The sequence below is a fragment of the Gobio gobio genome (genome assembly GCF_949357685.1).
Source record: "Gobio gobio genome assembly, chromosome: 8".
Lineage (NCBI taxonomy): Eukaryota > Metazoa > Chordata > Actinopteri > Cypriniformes > Gobionidae > Gobio > Gobio gobio.
Window position 1 is genome coordinate 14,754,299 of NC_137114.1, and position 15,139 is coordinate 14,769,437.

Sequence of the window (15,139 nt, forward strand, 5' to 3'; positions counted from 1 at the left end):
ACATATTTGAACATTTGAAAAAAAAAAAAGTAACGCAGTAATTACTTTCCCTGGTAATTAGTTACTTTTATAATGATGTAACTCAGTTACTAACTCAGTTACTATTTGTAAGAAGTAACTAGTAACTATAACTAATTACTTTTTTAAAGTAACGTGCCCAACACTGGCTATAATGCACAATGCAATTATAATTATAACAGATGCCTTTTGTGAAGACTACAATAAATTGGCGGGTGTTAATGTCAAGCCCTGTTGATAACTATATAAAACAAGATTTTGATATTTTTATTTAACCCCTGTAAACTTGAAAAGTAACACAAGTATTGCCACAATACATAAATCATATGTGTCAACAAGATTGGGAAAAAAAAATTGCCTGAAAAAAAGCATCCGATTTTAAATCTTTGTCACAAAAATTCCCCACACAGATTTTGCTTTGGATTCAAAAACATTTGAACACACAAATTAGACGCATTGACCAATAGACTTTTCATTTCCTGTAGAATTTCACAGATTTTTCGCCAGAAGTTTCGCCTTAAAATTATTTAAACAGCTTTACAGCTCAAACAATATGCGTTTAACAAAGAAGTTAATGTACGTGCACTTATTTACAGTTTTGTGTATTTGTCTGTGTTGTCATGGTTCCAACCACCAGTCTTTGAAAAGGTACATTTTTTAGAAGGAATATCTACGAATACATACATTGGATCATAAAACATAATATTTCAAATCAGAATCATGGGCCTATATGTTCAGCGGGTAACTGGATTCATTAGCGCTGCAATTTTATGCTGATCCAAATCCCAGATTTATTTGTGTCCCGCATGAACAAATAATCATATAAAATGCATCTGTGCAGAGTGTATCATTACTGTTTGCCTGATGTATGAAGTCTCAAACTAGGCATTGAATAACACCATAAATCACTGACTATTCACATAACACATTAATAACTGGCCCTCCAGACCATTTCATCTCTGACTGAACTCCTATTCTACTGCAGTCATCTGGCTGAAAATAACTTTAATGGCAAATGTCAACCTTCCAAGGATTATGACTGCAAATTCCCCTTCTGGCTAATTAAGATGTGAGAGCATTAGACATTTTTATGTTTCATGATCTTTTTCAAAAAATATTAAGTAGTCCACCGAAAAATGAAACGTCTGTCATAATTTGCTAAACCCCATGTTGTTCCAAACTCATATGATTTTATTGGAACTGTTGGCCAGTGATAGGCTTATGATTAATGATATGGAATACAAATGCATTCATAAAAGAAAATAGGAATCTAGATACCATACATTGAAAAAAAAGTGAAACAACCATGTCATTTATCTATGTAAATATGTAAATAAAGTATAGTTGAAACACCAGATTTTTGACATGCAGAACACATACTGGCTAGCTTTACTGACGGCAGAAATGATTGTGCATTTTATTCCTTTTTCTGTTGTTGTTGTTGTTGTTGTTGTTGTTGTTTTTTTGTACATTACAGAAATTATGATGCATATCATATATCATAGACATCACAATAAACATTAAGGACTTTATGAAGTTGTCTTAGTAAGTAAATTATCTTAAGTAAAAATTCTAATTTTATATTATAGCTAATTTAGCTTTTGCTGTTAGACTTCAGTGTAAACGCCCACTGCTGTGATTGGCTGCTGTTAGACTTCAGTGTAAACGCCCACTGCTGTGATTGGCTGCTGTTAGACTTCAGTGTAAACGCCCACTGCTGTGATTGGCTGCTGTTAGACTTCAGTGTAAACGCCCACTGCTGTGATTGGCTGATGTGAGAAAATTTTTCATTTATATTAAATCAAAAAATAAGATTTGAAGCAATTTTAAACATAATGAGAAAAACGAATACATTTGCCTGTACCACATTTTTTACGTATATTTTTTAAGATCCAAAGTATAATTTTTTTCGATGTACTTACAAGTGACTCAGATGACTCTAATCTTGCTAAGTTTGGCAAATGCAGAGATTAGTTCCCTCCAGATGTTTCATAAAACAAGCCAATCAGATTATAACTGATCATTTCAACCAACACTTGCCATTTTTGTATGCCATATGCATCAGACAGTCCGTAAACGCACCGTGGGTGTGGATGCCATCTGTGGCCGAAGCTGTATGACACTTCCTCATTTACATTCGAATGGCATTTTCTGGGGACAAACTCACAGCTTTAGAGAAAAAATCATTAAAATTTTAATCACAGAGGCTCCCTTCATTAGCTGAACTGTCGTCCAAGGGTGCAATAAACAGCAAGAGGAATAATTATATCTGTCTTATTACCTTGTACAATAAAACAGCAGAATATTTGTACAAGACAAAGTCTAAAAGGGTCACTGTGATTTTGCCAAGTAAGACATGCTCCTGGGTCAACATATTTTGTTGATCCAGGAAGATGTTTTCTGTCTGAAAATCTAGTCTTAACCATATCCCTAAACACAACCCCTAAAATCAGAGGGAAATGCCCCTAACCCCGGTTGTAAGCCTAAACTTGACATAAACTGTTAATTTGTCCCTCACATCTGATTGGTTGATTGGAATGTTGTACTGTACTTGGTGAAATCCCATTCACCTTTCAGATAGAGGTAAGAATGACACACTGAGCATGTCTTGATTACCTCAGGAATCATTCCTCTCATTACATTCTATTGCAAATGATCCTTCTTGGATCTTGCAAGGGAGTTCAGTTTCCAAATTAATTCTAGAAGGCAAACCATGATTGCATTGTGATTATTAGAGTGTAACTGCCACTGTGGTGGGATAATGTGCTTGATTTGTCTTGTGTATAGCAAACAAAACAATGTGATTCCATCAGGGTCCTCCATAAGGCCACAGAGTATAAAACAATAATTATGAATGTCGGGAAATGATGCTACACCTGAAACGTGATATGCTGATTGTGTAAGACTCAGCACACCATGGGGTAAGATGTGCCAATGCCTCATTTTAATTTTCCTATCGTTCTTACACGGCAGGTTCAGTGAATGTCTATTCTCTCATTTATGATCTAAACTTACACATTTGTGAAACTTATTTTGTTGATAAATGGTTATATGTGAATAAAAGTCTAAATTAAATCTGTTTATCATATAAAGCGATCGTGTCTCTTCAGAAGACATGAATTCAACAGCTCAGTTCATATGGATTACTTCAACAATGTCTTTAAAGCATCAAACTTTAGATGGACTTTAAATGTAGGGATTCAGGTTTCATAAAAAATATTATAATTTGTGTTTTGAAGATGAAATCAAATCGTATGTGTTTGGAAAGACATTATGGGTGAGTAAAGGCTGACAGAATTGTCATTTTTGGGTCCCATTTTTTAATTTATGAGGTAAAAGTATATTAAATTCAAGTGAAATGTTCAAATTAGACTCTTTGTAATGAGATGATTGATAATGCATGCTAAACTCATCCGTCACAATTTCACATTTGTTCTTAACAACAAATGTTTCCTAATCTTCCGTACTCTATTTCAAAGGGGACCTATTATGCCCCTTTTCACAAGATGTAATATAAGTCTCAGTTGTTGACAGAATGTGTCTAAGTTTCAGTACCCCGCAGGTCATTTATAATAGCTTGTCAAATTTGCCCCTATATTTGGCTGTGAGCAAAAACACATTTTTGTGTGTCCCTTTAAATGCAAATGAGCTGCTGCTCCCCGCCCCCATTCCAGAAGAGTGTAGAGCCTATACAGCTCGCACTTCGGATATACAAACAACAAAACTGGAGAATGTCACGCAGCCGTAATGTCAGAAATTGACAGTAGCAATTTCACGTTCGCAGCCTTACATGTTCGAGCCGGAGTTGGACACTGATGGAGAGACTCACGAAGAAGTTACAACTTTTAGAATGGTTAGTGGATACGTCTATGTAGTTGTTGTGGAGTTAAGATGATTCAATGGACCATCATGTTAATCTAGAAAATCTTTCAGAAACAACTTTTGTGCAAAACCTGTGTACCTATGATTTGCACAAATATATAACACTTTCTTCGGTACATTTCCTTCATAAATGGAATTCAACAACAGTGTCCTCAGTGGCTCAGATGCTGAGAGTTTATGGAGACTCTTATGTTTTTGGCGCAGGCATTGTATATCTCCAGCTGCTACAGCGAGGAAACAGAAATGGCGGACTGCTGTGGCTTCCCCCAACTCTTATGTAGGAGTAGCACTCATTTGGAGAGACTGTTTATGATTTATGGGGATTATAAATAAAGGAGTGGGTGGATTTGTACCATCATAGGCTGGTGGCTTAAAAATATGTGAATCTTGAAATCTGTGTTCAAACACCTTATAAAAGTGAATTTTGCATAATATATCCCCTTTAATAGAAAAAAAAGCGAGCAAAGGAAAGAAAATAATGGGCCTCCAGCCCATTATGCACAAGTTCAACACCTCCAGAGTTAATGACACTTTTGAAGACTGAATATGCTTGTCTATATTTAAAACATGCTTTTGTATTGCTGCTATTAGGTCAGACACTCGCTGATATATTCCCTCCTAGTGATTATGTGCCCATGAATTCCATTTCAGCCCAGCTATTTCTGGTGACCATGGCAACTGGCTTGTTGTATGTTTTCGGCTAAATGCAGATGTTATAATGGATTAAATGTAATGGCTGTCTTGACAGTTTGGAACCCTAACCTAATTTCTGTCATTACCGAACAGAGTGATGTGTGAGATTAGGAAAGTAGTTGAATACAGCTTCGGCAAGGTATAATTAAAGCAATTGTAGACACAGGCAATCACATAGGCACATCAAATGATATTCATCCATGATACCTTCATCATATGCCATCTGTGTTCAGTCGAATACAAAGAGCCCCGAAGTGGCCCCCGATTTTAGACTCAAAACGATCATAAAAGTAGTAAATTCTACTTGAACGCTACAGTACATTGCAAGTGTTCTGGTTAATGGTTGATTGGAATAGTTAGTTATGCCTATGACAGACTCTGTGGATCATAAACTGATGTGACAATCACAAACCGATGTCCCGTGTATTTTGTCTGTGGTAGATAGAGTCATCTGTCTTCACTCATCAGTGAAACTTCCAGATCTGACACACTGGAACACCATGACAGATGTTGATGTGATGTTTTCAAAAAAAATGTCTTAATTAACATTCACTAAACCATCACTCAATATAGATATAGAAATCTTTCTTACAGTAATTTGCTTCTGGAAAGTTCCCTGCATGAAAAGAGCCAAATGTCTACTCGAAATTCATGCTGAGAGCCTATATGATCTTGTCCATCTATCTTAAACAAAAAAGCAATATATTAAGAGAGTTAATTGTATATATATATATATATATATATACCCCCTGCAATAATGTAATGAAGCCCCAAGTCTGAGAATACTCGTTTGAAAACCCTCAAAATATTAAAATTAATGTTCTTTGTGTCCTGGAGAAGGATTTTATATGAAAGTAAAATATTCAGTCACACAAATGTTGATGAGACTTGCGCTCATAAAAAATGATGAATCATTTCCCCTAGGCCACCAATTTGCAGTGTCGCTATTGGAGAATTATTGCAATTATGCAATTATGAGTCAAATAGGGATATATCATGAATAAATACCAAACCGTTTTTTTCTTCACACATAAGGATAATTACACAAAGAAACTTGAATAATTGCAGCTTTAAGATGAACATCAAAGATGCCAAAAGGTGCCAAAATGTCAGTTGCTCATTTATTATCTTTTCATAGCATACATTTTCTGTACCATCTTACAGTCTCTTTTAAATTCAGTTATTTAGCTTTTTGACCCCATGCATGAATAATACTGATATTACCCATATGAGTCATAGCCAATTAGTAAGATTCTATGATGATAATGTCATCTTTATTCATCATGATTTCAAAGTGTTTTCCCCTGTAAACCTTTCAAGAGCTCATTGCATATACACCACTGTTCAAATGTTTTTTTGTAATACATACTTTTATTCAGCAAATATTCGGATTCAGGAGGAACAGTGTGGTTTTCGTCCCGGTCGTGTAACACTGGACCAGCTCTATACCCTTTCCAGGGTGCTGGAGGGTTCATGGGAGTTTGCCCAACCAGTCCACATGTGTTTTGTGGATTTGGAGAAGGCATTCGACTGTGTTCTTTGTGGCGTCCTGTGGAGGGTGCTCAGGGAGTATGGGGTCCGGGGCCCCCTGCTTACTGCAGTTCGGTCCCTGTACGACCGGAGCAGGAGCTTGGTCCGCATTGCTGGCAGTAAGTCAGACCTGTTCCTGGTGCATGTTGGACTCCGGCAGGGCTGCCCTTTGTCACCGGTTCTGTTCATAATTTTTATGGACAGAATTTCTAAGCGCAGCAAAGGGCCGGAGAGTGTCCGGTTTGGGGACCACGCGATTTTGTCGCTACTTTTTGCGGATTATGTTGTCGTGTTGGCCTCCTCAAACCAGGACCTTCAGCGTGCACTGGGGCGGTTTGCCGCCAATTGTGAAGCGGCTGGGATGAGAATCAGCACCTCCAAGTCCGAGGCTATGGTTCTCAGTCGGAAAAGGGTGGCTTACCCACTTCAGGTTGGTGGAGAGTCCTTGGTGTAATGCAGTCGATGTACCAGTCTGTCATGGTGAAGAAGGAGCTGAGCTGTAAGGCGAAGCTCTCGATTTACCGGTCAATCTACGTTCTTACTCTCACCTATGGTCATGAGCTGTGGGTCATGACCAAAAGGACAAGATCAAGGATACAGGCGGCCGAAATGAGCTTTCTCCGCAGGGTGTCTGGGCGCTCTCTTAGAGATAGGGTGAGAAGCTCGGTCACTTGGGAGAAGCCCAGAGTAGAGCCGTTGCTCCTCCACATCGAGAGGAGCCAGCTGAGGTGGCTCGGGCATCTATTTCGGATGCCTCCTGGATGCCTTCCCAGGGAGGTGTTCTGGGCACGTCCCACCGGGAGGCCCTCAAGACATGCTGGAGGGATTGTGTCTCCCGGCTGGCCTGGGAACGCCTCGGGGTTCCCCGGAAGAGCTGGAGGAAGTGGCTAGGGAGAGGGAAGTCTGGGAGTCTCTGCTTAGACTGCTGCCCCCACTACCTGGCCCCGGAAAAGCAGAAGATAATGGATGGCACTTATAATTTTACTAAATGTTTCCATTTCAAATAAAATGCTGTTATTTTATATTCAACAAAACAAAAATGTACTTCTAATGGGGTGGGGTTCCCCTCGGTCCGGAGGGGGGCTCAAGGATGTCCTTTAGCTCCAGGGCCTGCCCGTGACGTGCGGGGGGTGGGGGGTGAGTGTTGAGCACTACTTAAGAATTAGATCCCGTTTTCGTTAAATCATTACCATGTTGTACTTTTTCATGCCTTGTTCTAATGAATGGATACATTGTGGCAAAGGATGGCCACAATATACCTAAAACAATGGAACTAATTAATAAATTGTATCAACAAATTCTTAAAAGGCTTAAAAATATATTAGCATGCAATGTGTGGGGCTCTGTAAATATCAGCATTTTGAAACATTGTTCGAATATATTAGCATGCAATGTGTGGGGCTCTGTAAATATCAGCATTTTGAAACATTGTTCGCTCAATCAAACTTGAGCATCAGAACTAGCTGTTATAAATATATATTTTATAATCGCAGCAAATGACACCATGGGCCCTATTCTAACGATCTGAAACGCAAGTGTCAAAGCGCGAAGCGCAAGTAACTTTGTGGGCGGGTCTCGGCGCTGTTGCTCTTTTCCCGGCGGGATAAATGGCTCTTGCGCCCGGCGCAAATCTAAAATGGGTTGGTCTGAAGTAGCTTCATTATTCATAGGTGTGGTTTGGGCGTAACGTGAATAAACCAATCCGAGCGTCATCCAACATTCCCTTTAAAAGCAGGTGCGCAAGTTCCATTATGGATTGCTATTATTATGGCGTATTTACCAGGCGCACGCCAGGAGCGGTTCACAGCCGAGGAGACTGATGTTCTTGTAAGAGCAGTGAAAGACAGAGAAGTGAAGTTGTAATGTTGTACATTATGGTAAAGGTGATTTCACAGTCTTTTTTTTTCAGTCTTTCAGTTTTTTTCAGTTTTTCAGTCGATTTTTTTTCCTGGTTCTTGACGGACAAACCAATTTGTCAGATGTCCTTATATACATATATGTCTTGCCACTATTGGGCAAACAGGTCTTATCCTTAATTATTACAATTAGCCTGAATCATTTGTAAGCTAGATTTATGCCTATTTTTTCACATCTTCGTGGCACACCACAATGATTTCCGTCATCTCATGTGTTATTTTTTTAGTGTAACAATTTATGATTTGCAAAAATAACTGTTGCATCTGTGTAGATTACATGAGCAAAGTGTATGCGCGTTGTGCACGCTATACATTATGGTCAAGCATGCGCCCTTAAAATAGCATAATGAACAACGCGCAACGCGCCACTGACTTTAGACTAGTTTTTTTCTGGTCAGTGGCGCAATTGTTTAATGGAACAGCAAAATAGCACCAGGGATTGTTTGCGCCGGAACACGCCTCCTTTTTTGCGCAAATTCATTCACTAGTTTAGCGACGTGCTTCTGTGGAGGGAAAAGCGCGCTTTGCGCGGGTGCAAAATAGGAATGACACATGCGTCGGTGTACAAAGTCAATTGCGCTGGGTGCAAGATAGGGCCCCATATCCCAATTAATAGTCCAATATCATTATCTTTTTTTTTGTCTGAACGAACCAATCTACTAAATTCTAGATGTAGTGTTTTATCGCCCTACATCGGTACTTGTTACAAAAGTAAAAGTAGTTTGTTACTTTAGCGACTGTCACTGCTAAGAGATATCCTTAAGTCCAGTACTTCCCCACCCAAGGCTTCAGATTATTTAGCAGTAATGCCAAGACATCCCTTGGAAGCCCCACTAGCTTCTTCAATGCCAAGCTGGTTATAGCTCATCTGGATAGTGTGGATTTGGCTGAAAGTGGCATTAATAATCTATGCGCTCAGTATTCCTGGCCACTCTATCAATCAGTTTGGGGACAGCAGAAAGCTTGGATAATTTGCCTGAGTCCAATTGAGGGTAATTGAACTGAACTCCAGGCCAAATCGAGGATCAATAGAGTGGAAGATATAAAGCATGCTGTTTGGTGTGGCTAGATAGCATGCCAGTGAGCGAACCCACATTCATCTACCAGATTTATTTAGCGCCACCCTGCAATAATCGCTGCTGCAAAACAATATACATGCACCAGGAGCGCAGTGCCATGATGGAGCACTGATGACAGCGTGGGAAAGCCGCACCTGCTGCCCATTGCATCCCATCACTGTGGCCATAAATTCTTATTTAAGCTTCCCAGAAAGTCTGTAGCAGGGTTGATGTGTACCACATGTGCTGTATCTTTTCACAAACGGGGCTGTGACAGATCTGGGCCACCTAGGACAACAACCCTTGCCTCTAGTTGTCAAGAAGATGCCTGCCCCTTCATAATATATACATTATATATATATATATATATATATATATATATATATATATATATATATATATATATATATATATATATATATATATATATATATATATATATATATATATATACACACACCGATCAGGCATAACATTATGACCCCTGACAGGTGAAGTGAATAACACTGGTTATCTCTTCATCACAGCACCTGTTAGTGGGTGGGATATATTAGGCAGCAAATGAACATTTAGTCCTCTAGGATTTGAGTGAGTTTGACAAGGGCCAAATGGCTAGAGGACTGGGTCAGAGCATCTCCAAAACTGCAGCTCTTGTGAAGTGTTCCCGGTCTGCATTGGTCAGTATCTATTAAAAGTGGTCCAAGGAAGGAACAGTGGTGAACTGGCAACAAGGTCATTGATGCACGTGGGGAGCGAAGGCTGGCCCGTGTGGTCCGATCAAACAGATGAGCTACTGTAGCTCAAAGTGCTCAAGAAGTTAATGCTGGTTCTGATAGAAAAGTTTCAGAATAAACAGTGCATCACAGTTTGTTGCGTATGAGGCTGCATAGCCGTAGACCAGTCCGGGTGTCCATACTGACCCCTGTCCACCGCCGAAAGCGGCAACAATGGGCATGTGAGCATCAGAACTGGACCACGGAGCAATGGATGAAGGTGGCCTGGTCTGATGAATCACGTTTTCTTTTACATCACATGGATGGCCGGATGCGTGTGCGGTGCTTACCTGGGGAACACATGGCACCAGGATGCACTATGGGAAGAAGGCAAGCCGGCGGAGGCAGTGTGATGCTTTGCGAAAACAAAATTTATGTCAATGGCAAAACTTTTGGCCATGACATGTGCTTTAGTATTCCAATAAACACATCAAAATAAGTGCGTTTCCTTAAAACACAAACAAACTAATTAAAATATAATGATTTACAATGTACTTGAACTCTTTCCCCGCCAGCGTTTTTATCCCTTTGACATGTGTGATTTGAACGTTCGGTGCATCTCATGTTCACATGAACTAAATTCAAATGTGCTTTCGCATTTTTGCTGGCGCTGAACCAGAGATGGATGTGCTCAACGCTTGCCATATATCTGTCATAAGACGCTGAAGCACAGACAATGGATGATCGTTCACAGGAATTTATTAAAGAGAATAAAGGAAACCACATGGGTAAATATCATGAATAGTCAGTGGCACTTGAATGACTTAACTCGAGTACAACAGTCTTTCTGTGTTGCAGGATGGACCGGGACCAATGAAGATCCGTGAGCGGGAGTCAGGTAAGTCTTGCACTTGTGTGAGAGATGAGACCAGACAGTTTAATGAAGGTGAGTGTGGGCTGTTATGCAGGTCCCGGTTAATCTGCCACAGGTGTAGGGAATCGGTATTCAGGCTAATTGGAACCGAGAGGTGGAGTAGTAGGGTCTGGCGCTGATGGGAAGGCTGGACTGTGTAACAGTGAAAACACGGAAAGATGGAATTTCTGTCAATGGCGGGGAAACGTTTTCTCATAAATTATGGAAATTTCTTAGACTGGGTAAACCCAGCCTGACCTGTCAGCGATTTGATTTCGCCCGGCAACTGAGTCTGGAAACCTGTACATTCACTTCAACTGCTTCTGTTACACTTTTGCGGGAACCAATCACAGACTGGCTTATCCACCTGGCACGCTATTGGTGGGATTATCACGATGACAGATAGAGAAGCGATGGGTCGTTGCCCGTTGATCACGCCTCTTGTGGTCTGATTGGTTGAAGGACTATCCAATTGCGTACAGTCATTTAATGTATGCGCGTTTATGCTCGCGTGTGCAGTAGAAAATACATAGCAGACTCCCCAGACCAATGTTCAATCTTAAATTGAGCTTGGTCTGGTGATAGCCAGACAAGAAATTTCCATCAATGGCGGAGAAGAAAGTTAAAATAAAAATTCCAATTTGAATTTTACATCAGTAATTATCATGCCATTGTATGTATTGATTGTGTTTTTTAAGTATTTTAAATGTGTAATTAATTCCGCTAGACAATATAATAAGGCTTTCTTTATGTGGGTGTTACTGTTCCATTTCAGGAAGAAAAAAAAGTGTCTCTTTTCATTTCCTGCCCGTTGCCTATTTATGACATGTGACGTGTTAATGCAAAAATTTCAACATTAGTCTTTAATACACAATCTGTTTCATATGTAGTCATCAATCAGAATTGACAAAATTATATTCAAGACATTGCCTCTGTCAACTATGCCCGCACTACCGCTTGTCTGTATCATTAAAAACACACCTGCTCTCATTTTCTAAGAAATGAAGCTAACAGTCATTTAAATAGATCCTCAACACATTTTAACCCTATGAACCACTGTTTCCTTCTATGAGAGAGATTTCAATTCAGGTAGCACACTTTTCATCATGCAAGGCAAGGAAGAGGGGGGAAAAGAAGAGCATGAATAATTTACCAGAAGAAATGATGCTGAATCTAAAACGTTGTGGGAAAGTAGGGTTTGGTAACGCTATTGACCTTCAAGGCAGGAAAACATAACAACCACAGGAATGTTGGTCACAAAGCCCAAGTCTAATGATTGCTTCTGGGATGTAATTTATGGATAGAGAGGGTGATATAAGAACCCACTTTGCTAAATAATTGGTTTTCTTTTGCAAAAATAATCTCTGAGGAGCATTCAGATACTTGTTTTGTCAAGCACTAAATGTTTTCGGTTCAGGCAAAGGCTGGCACTAACTTTCCTGACATTGTTAATATAAAAGGTGCTTTAACAGCTCGAAGTGAGTCAGAATTCACAATAGGAAAAGTATTAATTAGCTGACTACTTCACTCTAGTTTGTTGACAGTAACCTCTGGATTGCATCTTGTGGGAGATAATTAGTTTACCCGCTTATTCGGCTGAGTTTCATTTTGCATCAGCATAAAAACTGATTTTTATACAATAGGATATTTAGGTTAGGTCACAGTTGAGTTGTTAATCAAATTGCATTCAAGAAATATTCTGCAGATACAACACAAATAGGGAATCACATTGAAAAGTGCTGATGCCAAAATTTAATCCCTCTACCTTTTATAAATGAGTCTTTGATTTTGCCTCTAAATTAGAGAAAGAAAAATTATTGTTTGGTTGTTTTTTACTTGCTTTAAAGGCAAAGTTCACCGAAATTGAAAAATCGATCATCATTTACCCACGCTCATGTCCTGCTGTTTATTATCATGTTAATTATTGTGTCTTTCTCCCCAACAGCGGGGCGCCTTTTATCCCAAATATCATACTTTTACATATTCTTCACGATAACTCTCCTGATATTGGAGTGACAATTACAGAAGAATTACAGCATATTTTGTTATCTTTTGGAGCTTGTAAGGGTTCAGTTTGAGCAGATGTTTTATACCATCATCACTGTCCTCATCAGAACTCATTTCCCAGTATATTCAGCATCTGGCTCATATTCACAATCTCAAACATATTCTCAAATCTATCGTTTTAACAAATATTTTGATCGCTGACAGCTTCTTCACCAGATCCACCATCAGTGACAGTGACAGTAATATTGGATTGCGTTCAGGTCTTGCTCTGCTGTAAATCACTGAGCCATTTCAAGTGTTGCTGATGATTCTTCCTATTCTTTTGTTTTCTGCCTGCGGTGACTATGAGTGAAACGTCACTTCATCATTGTTTATCAGACATTTCCACGTTGTGAAATAAAGGGGAATTGCACTCATTCAGTCATCAAAGATTCAATTATTGTTGTGCAGAAAGTGCACCTCGAGTCGATAGCGACCATATACAATTTTGTATAAAAAAAATTAATGGGAAAACAGGCCTTTTTTTATAAATGTATTATTTGTTCTTTTTATAGAAAAATATATATGTAGATTCAGAGATAGTTTATGAAACTTTTATTTATGTATGGAAGAAAGCAGCAGGAACATTGTTCAGAACTTCACATGGGGAAAACATAAGAAATAACTGGAACGAGGAAATGATGAAGAAGGGATGTGTTTCTCTGAGACAAACAGATAATAAAGTGAAGGACAAAATATCACAAGACAACTGGGAGGTTTTACAGAGGCAATCTTTTACAGGTCAATATTCATATAATAGGTTCAAGCTACAAAACAACATATGGATGAGCCATTTGGTCTTTAACATAACTCATTTCATTTTTGCTTAATTGGTCGCCTCCATTAAATAAAGAAGGGAAAGGAGTAAAAAAAATGCTGCGACTCTGGGTGACTGTGGTGGCATCTTTATGGGGTGAAATCTGTTGTTTATGAGCCTGACAGTGTGCTGATTCAGCTAATCCTCGTGCTTTACCAGTGTTGAGGTGTTTTATTTACACCCTCGGGGTGTGCACCTCTACAATAAGTGCGGGCCAGGGCCATCATCCTCAGGCTTGCCAGAGACACTTAGCTACTTACATTTGAGGAAAATACATACACTAGCCTGCTGAAGGAGTAGATATATTACTTTAAATACAGCAGTTTACTGGAAACATAATATACTGAATTATAAAGACATGCTGTTGAATCCATCTGGGCAATCACGTTCTTTAAGGTTTTATTTCTAACATGCTATATATATATATATATATATATATATATATATATATATATATATATATATATATATATATATATATATATATATATATATATATATATATATATATATATATATGTATATATATATGTTTGTGTGTGTATATATTGTAACATTAACTTGATTTTTTCAAGTAAAAAAATATTATTTAACAACCTAAATACTACCCGGGTAGAAAAAGCTCTTTAAGGCAATTGCATGTTACCACTTTTTACAGTGATCATCTTATTTTACCAAGTATTCTAGAGCATAAACATATTTCATTTAGCAGATGCTTTTATCCAAAGTGTAATGATATATCATCATTATAAAGACACAATCATGATTAATGACACAGAAAGCCAAACTTGGCAGGATGAACTTTTGTAATTTCATATGAGTCCCTTTTTCTTGAAGTGTCTGTTGTGAGAACAAGCATGTAATCACAGCAGTGTTCATTTTGACAGCAAATTTTGATTAAGTTTTAGTCATAGTCTTTTGACTAAAATTCCATTTAGTTTTAGTCATATTTTAGTCACCTGAATTTTTAGCTTTAGTCTAGATTTAGTCGACTAAAATCTAATGAGTTTAGTTCATTTGTAATGCATTCATTGAGCATTTAAGCATTACATAACCCACTGTTACTTGAATTCATGTCAAAACTGAGATTTTGGCATAATTGTGTGTTTTTGACCGTTCAAGCGCAAAAGGACACGAAAGAAAGCTCAGTTCACTTTTTATTGTTTGTTTTTTTTTAAAAACATCTATATAGTTTTAATAATGTTGTATTTCTGTTTCAGTTAGTATATCAGGTTAATCTTAAGCTTCAAATAAGTTTAAGTTTATTTTTTAGATTCATTTAACATTTAATTTCAAGTAATGAATATTGTTTTATAGTTTTAGTTAACTATTATAACCCTGATACTTTATTGAATAATATGTGTCCAATACTGTTCTAAGTCTTTCCTCCTGACTATGAATTAAATGGGAATTAAATTAAATACAGTTTATTGTGTAACCAAAACGTATGTATAATGCGTGACTTTTAATTATAAACAAACTCGAAATACACACTGACTTATTTTGAAATGTCTGAGCCGCTCATTCAAGTTCAGATGAGGGAGATAAAATAT